Source organism: Nyctibius grandis, chromosome 6 (assembly GCF_013368605.1).
Source record: "Nyctibius grandis isolate bNycGra1 chromosome 6, bNycGra1.pri, whole genome shotgun sequence".
In the NCBI taxonomy this organism is placed as follows: Eukaryota; Metazoa; Chordata; class Aves; order Nyctibiiformes; family Nyctibiidae; genus Nyctibius; species Nyctibius grandis.
The window spans coordinates 81,674,482-81,690,847 of record NC_090663.1 but is presented as its reverse complement, the minus strand read 5'-3'; the positions used below and the strand labels follow the sequence as shown (position 1 = coordinate 81,690,847).

At 37.8% G+C, this 16,366-nt stretch overlaps 1 protein-coding gene across 1 annotated transcript in view; it reads right to left on the bottom strand.

The window, feature by feature from the left end:
* Nucleotides 1-15,589, bottom strand: part of PDE5A (phosphodiesterase 5A) — a 128,508-nt gene extending 112,919 nt beyond the window's left edge. The window contains exon 1 of the mRNA XM_068403151.1: nt 15,075-15,589. The gene's annotated coding sequence lies outside the window, so the exon portion shown is untranslated. The remainder of the gene's footprint in view (nt 1-15,074) is intronic.
* Nucleotides 15,590-16,366: the final 777 nt, after the last annotated feature.

Here is a 16,366-nt window from a genome sequence, read left to right as displayed (position 1 = left end):
ACTCACCTGGCAATACTTAAAGCATTGTCAGGATTTGAAACTCTCCAAGTCATTGGACAACTGTCAGTAAATGCACAAGTTCTTGCTTTGGAGAGCTCCTTGAACATTGTTGGGATGGATGGCAGCAATTCTACCTGTACCAGCCAAAAAAGCAGTAGACAAATACAAAGATGAGTGTGCTAACTAGTGCTGGAAAACAGTAGGCTTGGCATGAGAGCATGCAGAGCATAGTGCTTTATAGGGTGGTGGAATTTCTTGCTTTATTCTAATTTCCTGTGTTTTGAAGGTTTTTGTGAAGCTGTGATGGCACTGGAGACAATAGTGATGGGGAGCTAGAGAGAAACATAGTTTGCATGCAGTCCCCAACCTCAGAAAATTTTGAAACCTGAATTGTTTTCGTCTGGGAAAACTTAGTGCCAATTACATTCTAACAGAATTTCTGAGGCAGCCTGCCCATCCAATTTCTTTCTTTTCAAGCTTGTAAAATAGCAAACTGATAGCATTGCATTGATCCTTTTGACCCTGTAGAGCATGATAAGGTGATTGAAAAGTCATTGGGCTGCCCCTGGAAGCTGGGTTATGGATTCTAGCTAGAAGTGTGGAAGCTGTAATTGGTGTGGAAGATTTTTCTTCTCTCAATCATGCCCTCATATTTGATCTCTTTCCAGTCTTCCCAAAGAACAAGTCATTAGCCACTCCTTTGGAAGAAGAAAGGCTTGAGGCAGCATAGCTTGAGATTTGTTGACCTTTCAGCTCTGCTTTCCTTTGAAAGCAGGATTACTTCTGCTGTATGCAATTTGGATTACATAGGGATTCCAAACAGCTGAGAGAGGGAGGCAAATGACAATTTTAGGGTCGGATTTTTCAAAGGAGCCTGGCTTTAGTGACTGAGACAAGGAATGAGACTTTTGGGGAACCCCTATATATTGACTGGTATGTTTTTGCAGAAAGTTTGTGTTATCAGAGTAGTTGCTGAACCTACTTGCATGAAAATCTGAGGGGCTTGAATAGGAGGTGAAACTTTTACAATTCTAGCTGCTAAGGACAGGTCTTACCCTGTTTTGCATGTTGAAGGCCTGCTCACATCAGGAAAATATTTCGGCAAAAATTCAGTATGTAAAAGGAAAGAGTTAAATGATCAAAAAAACCTCAAGAAATGGGTTACAGTTATCTGCTTCTTGTTGAAGACTCAGGGCCATTTATGGTATGCTCAAAACTCCCTTTGTCCTCAGTAATATCTCCTGTAAGAATGAAAATCTATGACTCAAATCACTATATACTGTTATGGAAAATATGCCAAAACCTACACGATGCAGTTCTGCATGCAGTTGTTCCAACATATCCCAGAGACCAGATGCACATCAAGAACAAAATGCTGCAATTTAAGGCCAACAATAGTAATTTGATAGTCATATAATGTCATCCAGTGTATGGAAACAAAAGTCAGGATAGCTGATTTAATGAATAGAAAATATTCCATTTGGTTAATATGTTTTAGTGATTGGTGGTTTTACTGATGGGTGGGATTTGTTTGGTAATATCCAAATGTAAATACCATTTGTACAATGTGATGCTAGGTTACTGTGATTTCCCCCTCTCCCCCCAGTCGGGGGGAATTTGGGTTTGATCTTGAGTAACTGAGACAGAAGTACCAAAGTACAGTAAATCCAACATAATGCTTTCTTACCCCAAAATACACATTCCAAAACACTGGAAGAACACAGCATTTTTTTCTGAATTATTTACTCAAGAAAACAGATGAAGTATAATAGCGTTTCACATGGCAAGGAAAATATAGTTCAGGAAGCTCATGAGTGATTAAATGAATGTACCGTGTGTACGTCTTAATATGCAATATACATATAGTTCTGTCTTGCTTCTGTATTAGTGCACAGAGTCAGGGGAGAAGAGATCTCTAAAGGCAAAGCAGGAGTTACTCTAGTAGCCCAGAAACCAAGAGGAAGATAGCCTGAAAAGTAACTTTACTTGAATTTTCTTTCTATTTTGCATACAAGGTTATAGTATGTTGGAATCTTATATGCATACATGTAATATTTGTCTTTTAAGCACAATTAATCTCCTGAAGAAGAATTTTAATATGCAGTTGGAGGCTTAAAGAGCGACTTGGAAATTAGGGATCCAGCTCCATGGTGTATACTCTATCCTGGAGCCAGGACAACTTTTTTCCTTTGTGTAGGTAAGGAGAGAGGCTTGAGCAGAGCTGTTAGGGTTGTTAGGGGGATGTAGCAGCTCTCAGTGTAGAGCAGGCAAGTGATGCTGCCTGTTTGTTCCTCCTAGAGCTGCCAGACTATGCTGATGTAATTTGCTCTGAATGTGCTGCTCTTCTCTACCTTCTAATCAATTTGAAGGGATCACTAGCAATGCCAGGCATCTGTGAAATGGTCAGGGTGCATAACTTTTATTGAATTATCTGTTTTCAGCTTGCATTATCAGGTTATTTCTCTTTCAGAGGCATCTATAAGAACATTCCACTGCCTAGGGAATTTAAGTCTGTTGTATAAAGCCGATGCCTAGTGCCAATTATAAGTGCAAAGAATAGCCTTTTTGTTTGGGTTTTCCTTTGATGTGTGTCGAGAGGAAGCATGCAAACCACACTTCTGGTTTATCTGACCTCTCTGCACTAAGTTCCAATCAGATTTGGTTTACAATTAACTATAAAAAGTGCAGGATTTTAAAAGCTGTAATTCTAAATTATTCTCAGCACAAACCCCAAACAGCTGTACTTTGCTGGGAAATGCCGTGGAGGCTGAAGGAGGGATCCTTCTCTCTAGGCTGTGTAGATGTTTTGCAGCTGCGAATATAGCCTTGAGGTTAAAGTAACTTCCTTGGAGAGCCTGTCTATAGATGGGCTGGCCAAGAAATTTTGCGGTTTTGAAGCATGACCTTGGTCTGTTCTTCCAAATGCCTGCTGCGGGGGAAAGAATGTGATGATCAGAGATCTGCACATCTTCACCTTCTGAGGCCCTGCTTTTAGCACTCTCTCTGTCACCTCTCTTTGTGTATACTTACTGCATTTTGGAGCCCTACTAACATGTATGGACAACTTTGGCTAACCCCAAAGTGAGCGTGTCTGTGCCTGGGTGTGAGGTGCTGAGTGGTCTCATTAACTGTGGGGGAAGCAGAGGAGTCCTGGGCTGGAAACTGTGTTGACGCAAGTGCCTTGTTTGTGGTGATTCAAGTAGTGTTTGGTTTATGTGCCCTAAACTTTCTCAAGTAACTCTGAAAGCTCCAACTCCAATGTCTGCTTTACAACTATCTGACAACTAATTTAATAAAAACTATGCCATTAACAAGCTGAATTCACGCAGCTCATGTTCTTCAGGGCCTCATCTGAAGGCTTTGCAATTACTAATGGGCCGAACTTTGCAGATGCTGCACTGATCCACTAAGCTCTGCTCTAATGTTGTTTAAAAAAAATAATTACCCTCACCCTGTTGTTCCTGCTTTGCTATTCCTAAACTATGCAAATTCAGGAAGCTGCCTCTTGCATGTGATTATAAATTGATGGTTGGGGTAAGGCATCTAACAGGCAGCTAAAATATAATAAAATATTAAATGCATTTTCTTATTGTATGCGTTCTGTTTGTGTTAGTCACCAGAGACTCTGAATTCAGTTCAGAATAATAAACATGAAGGGGACAAGTTCTTTTCTCAGTAACAAATGCAGATAAAGCAGAAGGTATTTGGCCTATAGTTCTTCCCTTGAGAAACTTTGCCTGAAAAAGATATGAAGAAAATATCAATAAAATATCAAATTTGACCTATTGCTGATTGTGAGAAATGCATGGGAGAAAATCAAGGCAGGAATTTAAGAAGGAGAAGGAAAGTAGGGTGCAAAGTGTATCCTTAAAAATTAAATTTTCTAATTTGTGAGTAAGAAGGACAGCAGGTTTTATTAGTGGCTTATAAACAACACTGAAACCTGGAAGTGACAATTAACAGCAGCCCACGGCTTATTAAGTCCGTGATAGAAGATGATAATTTGTATGCCATCTGGACGTGGAAATTTTGTAGAAAGCAGCTCTTAAAATGAGCTCATAGCTTGGTGCTGAATACTCTTCTGGAGGAATATATCTCAAAGAACAGCAATAGAAATGGGGGGCAACAATTTTCAGAGTAAGAAATGATAAATTCTGTGAGGGCAGGATGGCAATTTTATTTTCATCTTTGACTTATCAATATTATTCTGAATTCAAGAGTTTCAGTCAGATCCAGAAGTCTGGCTGCTCTGTGGCAGTAACGGAACCATATTTCACTAAGAAGAAGGGATAAGAAAGGTGGATAGCAAATGAAGAACTCCTAGATGTTTTTATGGTAGAAATCTAAACCAACAAAACATGCTATTTAGTGAGTAAGGAGAGACTAATGAAGTTTGGAGACATAACTGCAAAAGTTGTTCTCCTGGAAAAAATCCTCATCTTTATCTGTTTGTGATCTTGTGTGAAACCTTGGAAGCCAAATAAGATGGTGTTTCAGTGAACAAGGCATGCTACAATAAATGGGTAAATGAGCTGAGCAGTGTAACAAGTCTTAACTTCAGTATATGTTATTGCATGGCTTGCCTGAGACTTGTGGCCTAAACCATAGGGACTGTGTGCTTTGAGATGGTGTGCAGTTCTTGTTTCTTCCTGAGTGAGACTGGTGATCTGGTTAGACTGTGCCATGTACCACAGGAAAAAGTCCTGCCACAGGCTTTCCTACAAAACTTATTTGGAATACCTGGCAGGGAATTGAAAATGGGAGAAAAATATAAAAACAACATTAAAGATAACTTGGTTGAATCTGTCAGCTGATCTGACACATAAAGATGGGGAAACTTGTTTTATTTAGGCTAGCAAAATAGAAGACAGGTAATACGTCATACATATCACGTAAGAGAAGGTCAATGCTAGTGAGAAGGAATTAAGCTACGTGATAACACTGACACACCAAATTATGGTGACTTAAAGCCATTTTAGGCTTCAAAGTAGAAGAGGCTCTAAATTTTTAAAACAGGGAAAGCCTGGAGCAGGTTTTTTCATTTGATTCAAGGATGAAAAAAAAAAAGTAGCAAGCTACTTCTGTGGTGGAGTTTGATCTTTTTAAGAGACTAGATAATATGGTGCTTGTCATAGCAGAGATCAGGTTTAATGACTCAAGAACTTGCCTCTCATCTATGTTCTTTGTTCCTAAAAAAGGGAACCAAAAAGGTTTTGGAGGAGTGTATTATGCTCCAGTCTGCATCATCAGAAATAGTAATTAAATTCACAGTAATTGCCACTACATAATTGCCTAAATCAAAGGGGGTGTGTAGGGGTCTGCCTTTAAAGTCCCCACGCTCTAGAACCCAGCACAGTTCCTAGGTAGTGGGATTAGTAATAAATGGAACAGAGATTCTAAAATAGCATTCCAGAAATTTAGCTCCAGGAATTGTCTGAAGCAAATCAGGTTTATTTAGTATTTAACACAGAGAAAATGCATATACAAGTGGCAGCAGTAATTAAACTTTCAAGAGTGATTACAAGTAAAACTGAAATCATATAAAAACTCAATTTGTTAAACACGGCGCACCACTTAAAGAAATATTATGATACGTGTCATGGACCTGACACAATCTGATGTGAATATTAATAATTTTTAGCAGTTAAGTTCTGTAATTAAAATCAGACTTTTCTGATAGCTGTCTCCATGTTCCTTTAAAGTGTTTGACCTTGAATAATATTTGCTGAACTAAATGGCCATAGCTATGATTGGCACACAACATATCTTGGAGTTGTGGCAAGATGAGCTCACAGAGAGTACACACAACCCACAGCCTGATCCATGGGCAGGGATTACCCTAAGCCCAGACAACCAGTTTTATTTTCGTGTGCACTGAAGATACTCACTGCTTGCATTTACATTCAGAGAGGCTTTTGACAGAATAAGTCGTTGAGTTTTCTACTCTGACTAGTCATCTTTATAGTGGCGCTTTGTAAAGATGTGCTGTCAGCTGAAATTCATACTGTTAGTCATATTGTTGATTCAGCTAGTCATTCTGAAGTCTGGGCTATGTCTCCTATCAGTTACTTCCTTATGTATTCTTTTCTTTGAATTATTGCTGATCTAGCACTGTGTTAAAATAACTCTGTGTATACAAGTATATTTTATAGTAATATATGTATTTGCTTATTTTGCTGAAGACCTTCAGGAATAATCTTTAATTTAAAAAAAAAAAAAAGCTGTACTTATTAAAATTGTACTTGCCACTGAAAACACTGGGACTTTCCTAACAGACCATTTAATTCCTGAAGATTAAGATACTATAGGATCATTCCCTTGGTATGGGAAAGATGTTGGAGAAACCTTCATCATTTCAGTTTAAGCCTAGTTCAAAAGGAGACTCACTACTACACCAGATTCATACTGTTGTTGTTTATAGAATGAAAAACTATCAAAATCAGAGCTACGAGGACCTCAAAATTAATTAAACCATTCTTGACAATTTAATCATAGCATTTGTTTGGGAACACTGACATTATTAGACCTATGGGGATCTATTGTGAGAATGGCAACCTCAGTCATGCCTAAAAACAAACCTTATAGAAAAATTCTTTACAAATTTAAAGCCATGAAGCAAATGGATTTCTTTGGAGTTTGAGAGGCATAATTCTGTTTGGGATTCCATTTTTTAAAAAGGGTAATCTCAGAAACAAGTTTTCCTCTTAAATTGGACAAGAAAATGACAAAATAAGTGTATTAAATACTATTGTTTAGTATTTTGTTCTGCTCTATTTTGTATTATATTCTTTTTTATAAGGAATATGATAAAGCACAGTCTGCTCAAAGAAATTCAGTTGCAGAAATCATGGTCTTAAGGGGTGAGCTGAGAATTTCTGATAAATTGAAAATAGCTAACTTGGAAAAGTGATATCTGGTCTCTTCCCCTGCATGAAAAAGAGCATGTCTCTTTTGACATGCATTCTTGCTATCCGCTGATCTTGGCATTTAAAAATGTTTCAGGACAAGACTGAATTAAGAGAACTTGGATGAGTAAATTCTCTTGTGGCTCTTTAGGAAGTTATAATCTGCAAAAGAACTTCAGTTGCAAGGAATCTCTTCTACTTAGAAGGCAAAAAGGGAAAACTAAAAGCACCTGTCACACACAGCTTGCTAGCTGATCCCCTCCACCCATATGTAGCCAGGTTTTTAAGAGGAAAAAACTTAAATGGGAATTGTTTTTTTTCCATAGTGGTGCAAGAATTTTGGGAGCAAATGCTGACCGATTGCATCCTGTGCAATTGGACCGGTGGATCTCTGCATATTTGTTCAGGACTGCCAAGTTATGAAATGTTTGATGTACAAGTTGAGTGTGAATAAAGGTTTTATTACTTTGAACAAGACATGTCAGCTCAAAATTCCCTTGCTTACATTTGCACGGATATTAATGACCTGTTAGTTAAATGTGGATATAAAAATGTCAGATGGACTAAAACAGATCAAATAATATTTCTTCTTAGCTTTGCCCTTTAAATGTTTTATGGTTAATATCACTGGGCTTCCCTCCTCTTCTCTTGATGTGTGTTTACTGGTTGTTACATGGTCACCTTTTTAAATACAAGATAAACCCACTAATCATCTGGCTGCTTTTATTGTAATTTATAGGAACAGAGTTGTTGTCTCTGCTTTCATAGATGAAGGAATAGTTTCTAAACAGGGTGCATGCACAACTCCTTTTTACATTTTTCTTTATATTTAAATGATAGCTCTGAAAAATAGCAAGCTTTCCAGGGTCTAGTATCTTTCAGATATGTTAGGAGAAGCTTGAATTAATCCTCTTCAGGTCTGCCTCAAGTCTTGAAATACTAAAGTTGGTGTATTTTTAAAATTCTAGATTATACCTGAACTCTTGCCTCTTTCAATTTTGTAAAGAAAAATTTACCATTTAATCTGATAATGATTAAAAAATAAGTAATATTATCAGCTTTTTAGTTTTCTTATGTTATTTTTCTTTTCTCTCAATGTGTTTTTGTAAGTGAAGACAAATAGGGAAGGCAAATATGAAGAATTGTGTTTCAGAAAGGAAATTGATCTGTTTAAGTACAGTGAACAAAATGAAGTTTCAATGTTTTGTATTAGACAGTTTTGTAATTTTCAACAAGATCTAGTTACTAATATTTAATCATGGTATTACTGAAGTAATTACATAGCATTTCAGAAATAACTAATGCTAGAAATTACATAGTAAATTCAAAGATTACTTTCTTTCAAAAGGGTTGCTTCAGTGATGCTATTGCGGTGCTGCAGTGCAAGTCTGATCTGGACAAATGTCCTTACATGTGTAGAAGAACTTCAGAAAAAATGCTTCTGGAGGAAAGTGACACTATAGGATAGTAAAATTATAAATGATGCCCAGATCTATTTAAATTCTTGGAGCTATTATCTCATCTAGCTACCACACCATAGCCAAATGGTATTTAAAGAACTCCAGTAACCTCTGTGTGTATGAATAGCTTTGCAGTTACCCAAAGCCTATATACCCTTTTATTCTCCTCATGTGTGAGAAAACTAATAATGTGAGAACCAATCTGATTGATTGTTGATCTAAAAGCTTCAAAGAAGGAGTACCCAAGCCTTGCTGGCTCCTGGACAGTAATGCTGAACAAGTAAAGCATTGCAAGCAGCATTGTATTTTGTTGTTCTTGTCAGCTAAGGTTTCCAAAGGCTGTAAAATTCTTGTGTTTCTGATCCTTCTCATAATATTGTTGTATAATACTATAATTGTACAAGAGTTGTGTCAGCACCCTATGAGCCAACATCTGGAAACTATTAAAATTCTTCATAGAGCATAGGATGGCACAGGAACGACTGATGCATCTGGAAAGATCAAAACCCTTCTTTTGTGCCCTGGTAGGGTAAGTGATTGCCAGGCTAAGGCTGGGAATCTCTCTGGATCCTTCAGACTGACTTCTGGTATACATATGGGGTGATAACAGGGCTGAACGTATAATATGACAGGGTACCTAAATGCTGCATGTGAAAAGGATGTGGAACATTGCTCTTCTGGTTTTGTTTTGTTACAATCAGTTAGTGGCAGTCCAGTCTGCAAAAAGTGGCAGCTACTTCTATGTGGATAAATTTCACATCTGAAACAGATCTGAAACCAAGTATTTTGAATCTAATTGCAAGGCTTGCATTTGATTTGTACATGTGCACAATGGCTCTGTGGCTTATGGCATGAATCATAGGTGGGACATCTTGTCACATGTGACAGTAATTGTACAGTAGTATTTTTCCATGCTGATGTGATTAATCTATTCAAAACAAAAAGGAGCTCACTTAGCAGGGCAACCTAATTTTTCATCTTTCCTTTCTTCTCTTGTACTGGTAGCTTAAATTCATTATTCAGTTCCAGCTCAAAACCACATAGTTTAAATGCACATCTTGTGAGATGATTTAAGCAAGGCTATTTGTGTCTGGTTATTATATATTTTCCACAGAAATTAGGAAAGCTCATTTTAAAATTCAAGAAACTGTAGCTCTTCATTACTACTCTTTCTGGACTCTTACTTTGCCAGTTATGATATTAATAAAACAACCCTCAAGCTCCCTTGATTCTCATGATTCTACTAAGAGGCTGAAAGTACATGTTCTAAGAATAGGAAGACAGAATTTATTGCTGTTAGAGAAACTGTTTTTAGGCAGATGTTCTGTTTAGTTTGGTATCAGTAAAATGATTCATAAGCTTCAAAAATCATTCCCGAAATTTTACTTAGATCATCTCTATGAAAATACAAGAGGTGAACTAAAAAAGGACAGAATCAGGAATAGCAGATAATAAGTAATACTGTTAGGTGGCTTTCTGAGAGTCTCAGATTAATTGTTACTATGGAGCCTGTCGAGTAAGGAGAAAGACTGTACATAAAGCAGTAGCATGAAAGATTTGAAAAGAAAGAGGTTCAGTGTTATGTATATGTATATATATGTCCATCCCTATATGTATCCTAATAGGGTTAATGCATCAAGTCTTAGAGAGCTGCATGTAGGCATAATCTTATACTTGTGATGCTGAAGTTGGTACTTGGGCTGGATGAAACCAGTTCCAGGGCCCAAATAAGTAGCTTTAAGAACTAGGTTTTACATCTCTTATGATGATGCCATGGGCCCACAAAAATGAAATCTTTTGGAAATTATGAGAAACCTTTATTAAAAAGGCTTCTTATTTTTAGTCTGAAATATTTTCAGGTGTATATATCACCCCTGCTTGTAGAGGGAAGACCACATTACACCAGAACTTTGCTGACTATATCTGAAGTCTTTCATTCTCTTTTGCCTTGGAAGCCTGTTCTAGTTTATCCAAGCCTCATGTACAGAAATGAATGTCATGCTAGACTTCTGCAGAAGTCTTGTGTTTTACTGCTTAAGATGGTCATCTTAACTGTGTAGAATGGATGCAACTCCGATGGTGCCATTTATCTTTTTACTGAAATCTTAGCATGTGTCCTCTGCTTAAAACCACTTTTGCGCTGTGCTCATACACTTATTTAGGTTCCAGCTCTGTCCCCTGGACCAAAAGGCTTTGCTCTGGTTCATCCATCTTTGCTCCAGTGAAGGATGAGGTTAACAGCAATTTGTTGCCGTTGGCATGCAATGGTGTTTCTCGGGCTTTCTTTAACCTTTCAAGAAGAAAACGCTGAGGCTTTTAGTTATAGGGCCATAATCTAAACATAAGCACAGAGTTTTAAGTTAAAAGATTAAATACTTCAATGGTGAAGAGACAGGATTGGACTGCAAAGAAAAGAGGTAATGAAATAGTAAAAATTCAGGGGAAAGGTAGGATGCAAGCAGAGCTTGGAGACATTGAAGTGACCCACTAGCAGAGCAGATGGACATTAAATGAGAACTGACTGGGCTGCAGTAAGTATGAGGGAAGCCTGAAACTGGGAAGGCAAATCCCAGATCACCCCAGACATGCAGACTGTTGCTGACCCTTAGTAGCATTTCGTACCAAAGAAAAAAAAAAATTCTGAGAAATTAAAAAACAGTGTCACTCTTATAATGGTTGCTAACACTCTTCCATAAAAATGGAAAAACAGAGAATAAATCAATTTTTATTTAGGCTCTACTTGATCTCAAAGTAGAGACTTGTAAACCATTTGTTTACTGCTGGTGCCATACAGGTGTTTCTAAGTTGTTATATGCAATGATGCCAGCTCTCAAACTGGCCTCTGAAATTGTCTAGATGAGCTGCAAGCTGAATGTCCTCAGGTGAGCAATCACTGTTTGGCAGTAGTGGCTTGGATAGAGACTCTTAGGGGAGCCATTGGCCTTGCAGGAGGAAGAGCTCAGCAGCCTTCCTCCCAGCTGTGCCCTGGGTGCTGGTAATGCTGAATATTAGAGTCCAGAGATGTCACTTTCCTATTGTTGTGCCAAAGTGATAGAAGTCACACCTGAAACTACCAACTCCAAACAGGCAGTCTGCCTTTGGCTTTACTGTAAGAAAGATAAAGCCCTGTACTTAAAGTCTATTTATGGATTGCTGGTTTTAATAAAAAAAATCTGGCTTTGCACAACTGCTCTTCTTTAACATGCACAGTTATAACTGGTTTGTGCTCTGTATTTAAAACAAAGTGCAGAAAACAAAAGTAGAAGTAATACTGGCTTTCTTTGTAGAATGCGTCCAGCTATGATTTTCCACTCAGTAAAGATTTTTGAGCTGAAGGAGTGAAGAGCAGGCAAACGCTTAGAGAACAAGCGATAAGGATCTAGGAAGACTCTATGACTTGCAGCTCGTGACAAACTAAAATCTTTTACAAACAGATTTACAATGAACTGCTTAGCTATGTTCTGATTAGATTTCTGAGGACTCAAGGAATCCTGGGTGGTTCAGAAGGAGAACTTAACCTTCTCCTAATATGCCTCAGGTTCTGTCAGCTATGCAGAGGCAATGGAAAACATTTGTCAAAACAGATGGCAGTGCTAGCCCCACGCCATTGAATACAAACGGCAAGTTCAAGGTCCAGTTAACGGCAGGTGAGCCAAGAAACGTTTGGAGATTTAGTTTAACATTGAATATACCCCAAAGAATACACTATTACAATTCCAGGACTTCTTGGCTATGGCTAAACTCTGAATACTGTGAGAACAGTCATTTCATAGCTTACACTTTGAACCAGAACGAAGAAGTGCTGAGGTGCACGAAAACTAAGATGTAGCAGTTAGCATTGTTTTCAAGATTTTTTTGAAAAGACATGTTTGACAGCTGGTTCAGTCCAGCAGAACATTTTTTTTGCCCAGTGCTTCATGAGAATCTACTATGCCATTCAATTGCTTTTCATATACCAAAATAAATATTATCTTAAAAGCAATTATGTGTATAGAATATACTAAGAGACGAAATGTGAAAATATCTGGTTCTTCTATTAACAAAATGCTGGCATGTTGCACTAAAGTTTCACAGAACAGTTAAGTAAAATGTGGAAACTATGATCTGTGTAGCTGAAGTGTTTCTAATTGCTGGTGGCATGACTACAAAAAGCAAAACAAAGTTGCAGAGATGTTGTCCTGTGTGCACCCAGTGAAACAGATACTGGGGTAATTTGTGCTGATCAAGTAAATAATGAAAAAAGCTCTTGCTAAGATTTAAACAATTCACTGTTACATAAGCAATGTTACTTGACTGAGTTTAAAATATGAATATAGAAAAAGCTCCTACAGTGTATCATCAGGATCTAATCAAGATCCTAGTTATTTAATCATGTATTATTCTGTAAAGGTAGGTTTTTTCCTATGTAATGAATACAGTGCTACTCACTGCAATATAGTAAGTGCAATCATGTACCATGCCATGTCTGTCTCTACCTAGGTATCCTTTGCCTGTATGTTAGGAATTAGGCATTGAAGGTAAGTGCAGCACTGCTGAAAGCATAACTAACTACTTAGTCTTACACACAAGTGCCTATCATCAGGTTCAGAACGTTTCTCCCCAGTCATACCTTGCTGTGCTCCCTTCTTCCTTCTGTGCACTGCGGGGAATGTACAACCTCAACTTAAACTCAAGAGCTGAAATATAACTAACATGCCTGATAGTGGTCAGACTACCCCATTTGCTTTCCTCAGCTTAACATTAATGACTTCATAAGGATTAGTTAAGGCTACCAGACCTGCTCTTTTTTCTTCTACAATTTCTTGAACCTACAGGATAGACTTTTAAACTAATGAATGAAAGCCTGTTATGTTAACTGTATCTTAAGGTAAGCTGTTAAACACACAATGCTATTATGTTTTACTTATTTAGTGTTGTAAAGGAGCATTCACATGCACTATACCCTGTGTAACTTGTATGTGAGTATGGAAATGATGGTAGGTACTTAATTTCTATACCTGTCGTTTCAGATTGGACCTAGAGATCATACTTAAAATCCAACTAATCCTATAAAGATGTGAAACTCTTCCTCCTCAAAACCCTTGTGATCTTTATGCAACAAATTTGGCCAATATGTCACCTTTACTTCCTGCAAAGCAGAATTGGGAAGTATGTGAAAAAAGCTGTTAAGTTTTCTCTTGGGAATTAGGCAGTGAAGATCAGTGCAAGAGCAATATGCAGACGTTAACACACCTCACTGGCAGTAATGTTCAACTTTTAAAACATTGTATGTTCCAAATAACTGTGGCAGGTGTACAATAAAGTACATAGAGATGTGGGAGGTAATCATTAATACTAAGGATCTTGAGGATCTTCTTGACAGATAGCAGCTTGCTGCTGCAGCTGTCCCAGGAGGATTGGTGTTACTTGGAAGCATCACATTTCTATGCCTCTTTTCTTGATAGTACCTGGGATTAATTAAGTCTGCTCTTACCTGAACATCTCTATAGACAAGAATCTACCTCGAAGGAAGTGGCTGCAGAGATCCAAATGGAATGGCAAAGAATTATGGTTGCCAAATTTGTTTACATAAATCTTTTTTTTTTTTTAACTGAGATTTTCACTGTGCAGTTTGACACTAACAAAAGTCATTCCTGGATCAAAGCATTTGGAAACAGTATAAGGGAATGAAGATGGATGTACAAAACTAGAAAACCCCTCCTTTAAGTATATTCCTCATTTAAAACAAACAATCAAAATCTCTAAGTGAATTGAGTTTTCAGAAGTCTGGCTAATGGACAAGGTGTTTTTTGTGAATGTGTTCAGTACTGTACAAACAAAAGAAATGTTATTTTCCCTTAATACCTCTATAAACCTAGGTTCTTCCACTTTAACCTTACAGTGACAAGACCTTAAATAATTTTGTTAAAACACAATTGAAATGTAGCAACCTGCCTAATTTATCCTCCTTGTTAAATCTGTCCTCATTTGAGAAGGCTCCTTTCTAATTATTAAATTAGAAATTAAATTCTTATTAAATTCCATGAGAAAACAATGGTGGCCTCCTGTTTCTTATTACAGAGGACCAACTGATCAGATAATTCAAGGTCTGATAAAATATCTCAGTGAACCCAGCTGTATGCAGTAAGCGTTAATGTTAGGCTATGTTAGAGTAAGAGTGCAATTCCCAAATCTTTTGTAAACAGCATCAATATGCTATGCTGCACAAGTACCTCCTTCTGTAGAACATGGTTTTGGTTTTCTTTTGAATTTTAAAATGTAGCATGTCACTTTAAGTTGCTAAATGGTGTGATTTACTAACTGTTCTTGATAGATTGTGTTGGCATCTCGTGAGGACTGCATTCTAGCTTGCTTGCCTTAAAATACAGTCAGTTCTAAGAAAGCAGCATTATTCCTGTGAAAACAGCGTTTATATATTTCTCGTGCATGTTTATCCTCAGCATCATCTTACTGGGAATATGTTTAATCTGCCAAAAGATCTTCTGAACTCTGACTGCAAACCATTCTGTATTCCAAATTTCTCATGCAAATGCCATATGACTTCAGGTAGGTAGAGAACTTCAGGCTCTCTAAGCACATTACCCACAACCAACTTTACAGTTTTCTGAGCCTTATGACTGCTGCATATTCAAAGCACTGCTCACTTAGTGTACTTGTCATCTAGTTAGACTGTATAACTTCTAACTAGGCAGTTTGCTTTCAATCTTACCTCAGTATTCACTCCTCATCTTGCTGAGAAGTCTTACCCAGGCTCCTTATCCTGAAAACTTGGGGCTTTTTATTTGTTTGATTAACTTCCATGGCTTGCAATCAATCCAGCTTTTGTTCAATCGGTGTTCGGTAGGCTGGTGCATGCGTCTGCACTGCTTGGGTTTTCTTTAATCAACATATGGACTATAATATATTGTTTGTTTTGAATCTGATGTCATGGGAAAAAGTGTTGCTTGAGTCAGTATGGAAACTTGCCCAGATACGTTCAAGTTGTTTCTTCCTTGACTTGTAGTATCTGCTTGAAACTTTTCACTTGCCTTCTAATGGTTATTCCTGCTCATCCACGGGCTGTTTCCAGTCCAAATATAGTGCTACTTGATTGAAAAAATCCAAGAAGCAGTTCTCTTTTTGGCACATGTTTAACAATCCTGACCAAATCCCTTCTGAAATGCTGTGGTCCAGTTTGTCATAGAAGGTCACAGGCTTGCTAAGGCTGTCCCTCTGGACACTTCAGTGACTTCTGTATCTGCACAGCCAGAAAAACTCTGCTGAAATCTGGAATGTTTTTCAAACCCTTTTTTCCCCTCCCTCCGAAGTCGCTGTGAGGAAGCAGTGACCTAGGGTGCCCTCATGAAACTCCTATTGACCCGCAAATTGGAATGTGCAGCCAGTTCAGGGCTGTGCCCTACGTCGGGGTGCGCTGTTTGGGGCGCTTTTGTACTGAAGGAGCCTTTCCGATCATATTTGGGAATGACTTTAAAAGCACGGCCAAAGTGATTTATTTGCTTGGCTGCTTAACTAAAGAATATTAGTCAGGGCAAACTAATGTAACTCCACTGATATTAATAGAGCTGAGTTATAGAAACTGGAGAACAAGCCCTTAAATTCTATGGAAATTATTATACAGGTTGAGCTTAGAAGACTCTAATGCTGTTTTGCAGTGTATAAATAGTGTTAAGAGTGTTTAATACCCAACTAATTTCTAATTAACTTTTTCTTTCTTGTTAAATTTTCTATTATACTTTTTTCTCTTGATGTCAGTGTTTTGCTGTAAGAAAACAGAGCTCTGTTCAAGATAAAGCTGTCCTGAGCTGTACGTTCAGGTGTGTAGTACCTGCTCAGGCCAGGAGGCTCAGCAGGCTTCAGGGCTTGCACGTTCCTGTTGAAACATTCAGCAAATCAGAATGTATCAGTTTCTGGTTTGTAAATACCAACTGGGATTCTTCTGTAACTCTTAACCCAGCGGATTAAGAATAGATTTGCCTGGGGACAAAAAAAGATACCATCCTA